Source organism: Echinops telfairi, unplaced genomic scaffold (assembly GCF_000313985.2).
Source record: "Echinops telfairi isolate 266 unplaced genomic scaffold, ASM31398v2 ScPeMD7_5592;HRSCAF=6446, whole genome shotgun sequence".
Taxonomy (NCBI): Eukaryota; Metazoa; Chordata; class Mammalia; order Afrosoricida; family Tenrecidae; genus Echinops; species Echinops telfairi.
Window position 1 is genome coordinate 17978521 of NW_022109491.1, and position 3431 is coordinate 17981951.

Here is a 3431-nt window from a genome sequence, read left to right on the forward strand (position 1 = left end):
ACCGTGTGGACAGAGTGGAAGGTAACACGTTCCCAAAGAGCGGTCTGGGGACCTGCTCGCCTTCCAGGGGGCCCACAAGAACCAAAACCAGGTCATCATCACATTCGGTCACCTGCCTGTTTCACACTCAGCGGATGGGGTTTCCGTGGAAGCGTCCACGGCAAGCTAGGTCCCCACTTGACACTGTCCCCTCAAATTGTGGGGGACCAAGAGGGACATCAATCCCCAAGTGCCGACATGCTCTGTCATTGTGCCCGGGTTGTTCCTGTCCCTGTCCCTGATCTTCTCACCTTTGCTTAGGAAGAAAGGCTGGCATTTTCGGCTCACCCCTGTGGGGTTTTTTAGCCAGGTACCCCCTGATGCTTCCCTAAGAGCTGTGCTGGAAGCACTTTCCAAACTGTAAGTCACTGGGTCCCAACCAGGTCCTATGAGGTGTTACTCTTGTTACTTTCACCGTACATGGGAGGAAGGGCCTTGCCCAAGGCCACACAGCTGGTGGACAGTGACAGCAGGATTTGAGCCCAAGTGCTATAGTCCTAAAAGGAGCCCTGGCAGCACAGTGGTTACGCATTAGTCTGCTAGCCACAAGACCGGCAGTTCAAAACCACCAGCTGCCCCAGATGGAACAAGATGAAACGTCTACTCCCATGAAGATTTACAGCCTCCCAAACCCAGAGGCAGTTCTGCTCTGTCCTGTAGGGTTTCTGTGGGTTGGGATCAACGTGATGGTAGTGAGTTGCTGTGGTTTGGTTTGAGCATTGGACCCAAAAGCCGAGCCCTGGACACTTCCAGCTGGGGCAGTGGAACCGGGCAGGGCCAGTCCCCTAGAGAACCTGGCAGCCCTGCCCAGAGGAACAGGCTCTGATGGCTGCTGTAGCTCAGAACACACAGCCTTCAGAGGACACCCTGTAGTTTCCAGTGCTCCTGGCCCCAGGATGCTTGCCCGGGTCTGTGTGAATGAACATCCGTGGCTGCAGGAGGGATGCCCACACAGACAGGGGTGGCCTCTCCTGAGCCACAGCAAAACGTAGCATCTGCCCTTCCAGCCCCTCCCTCAAGCCCACAGGACCGGGAGAGGATGTCACATCTTCCCAAGAGCCGGCCCCCTGCCTCCCGACCCTCTACCCAGCCCCCGACTCACTCTGCAGGACCCTGAGAGATCAGTGACTAGAACCTCATGGCCATTGCTGCTGGGGGCCAGGGGGAGGGTCCAGACTCACAGTGGCCCCAGTGACAGGGCAGGGCTTTCTATTTCTAGGCTGTTGTTTTCCTCCCACAGAGCCACTGGGCGGGTTCCCACGGCCAGACTCAACCAGAAAGGTCACCAACGCAAAGCCCCTGCCACTGAGTGGATTTTGACTCACAGGGAGCCGATACAGGGTTCCATGGCTACTAAGTCTGATGGGAGCAGACAGCCTCATCTTTTGCCTGCACCGTGGCTGGTGGGTTTGAACCTGTGACCTTGCAGTCAGCACCCCAATGCCTAACCAGCAAGACCACCAGGGCTGCTTCCGGGAAGGCTACCGGTTTTATATGATGTGATAGCTGTTGCTGCTTATTATTGTCACCATGAAGTGGCCCTGAAATGGAGAGATCCATGCCTTCCTGAGGGGTGGGGAGTGGGTGACCAGGATTAAAGTTCCTGATGGTAAAATTCAGCTCTGAGCAAAGCACACAGTGAAGGGGAGCCAGTCACGGATTTGGGGGGCAGGCTCCTTCTATTCTGAGGAGATGCTGTCTGCGTGATATGGGGCGGCACTGGGACCAAGAACTTGCCAGAGTGGCGGGCGGGCTGGGCGAAGACGGGGTCCTGCTGAGTTCTGGCCACAGGTTCAGCAGGAAGCACAGGTTTATCCTCGCGGTAGAAACGCGGGGCACCAGTGCCCCCTGTGGGCCACCGTGCGCAACTGCAGCCGGGAGCGCCAAGGCGCTGGGGGCGCCTGGGACACCGGAGACGCGACGCGGACGGGAATGGGGCCCGGACTTGCCTGCCCCACGTAGTAAGCGCGAATCCGCAGGGGGAAACTGACCTTGGACCCAGATTAAGCTGCCTCCGCCTTGGTCAAGGGCCGCCTGGGCCTCGTGTTCTTGCGTGAGGAAGAAGAGGAAGAAGGGCTGGGCCCTGCAACCTGTTCCCCGCCAAGGGCCCCGCCTTCTCTCGGAACCAGTCCCCCCACCACCCCGTGAGAACACACACACACACACACACACACACACACACACACACAGCAATACCGGGTCTCAGCACGCCATCACAGCACAGCACAGCCCCTACCTTAGGGCCATTCCGACTCGTAGTTGTGATATGCAACATTGCTTTCATCTGGACACAAACACCGACACAGGAAAAACCAGCTGCCCGGGCACCACCGACTCCAGCGCCTGAAGCCCCATGCAAGTCAGGATAGACTGTACTCTCTAAGGCAAGGATTGGGGTGGCGAATTGTGTTAGACAGGGTTCTCTAGAGAAACAAAACCAGAACGCTAATAGTTTTATATTATATATTATAATATTATATATTTATATTATATAATATAATATTATATATTTATACAGATAGATGTCTAACATAAGAAATAAACAGTTAATTAAATTATAAACATAAGAAATAAACAGTTAATTAAATTATAAAGCAGTACAAATGGCTCAGTGCAACTCACTCCCATGAGACACTTGTGGGACACTGGCAGTCCGTCAAGTCTTGGTCCTCTGTAGAGCAATTTAGGCTATCTGGGCACAGGAAGTAAACAGCAAGGCAGGTCACCAACAGTCAACCAGATGACAGGGTCCGACAGTCCCCAGCTCAAGAGATGTAAATTCCAATGGTGTGGCGAAGCAGGTCTTGAGGGAACCTCAAATTACAATGATACAGTCCACAGGTTAGGTGTCCCATAGGTAGTATAGCTTGCAAATTGAGGCACAGAACAAGCAAGGCAGTGGCACACTGGTGCGATGATCAAAGACCACGAGACAAGAAAGGCGAGGCTCACTGAGCCATTTATCTCTTCGCCCTTCAATTAATCCCACATGTGTTTATCAGCTGGGTTGGCACAATAAACTACCTCAATCCACCTCTTGCCAACTTGGCACCTGCACACAATTCTTTAGCCATATATAATTTCCAGACATTAATGAAATCACACATACTTATATCAAACATCATACATATCAATGAAAACACAGAGTCCAATTGTATCTGATATATCATACATGAACAAAAGATATGCAATAAGCACATAAAAAGAAAACACACTGACAATTACAAACCTCGCTTTTGCAATTGATCACGTGATGATACGTAGAACTACCTTCTCCTACTACCCATTCTGTATTACATTTGCCCTCAGCAAGCACCTCAGCTGGCTGTGGTTTTTTGCCTGGTGGGGCAAACCAGACCTTCATTCCTGAGGGGTCTGGGTCATTATAAGTC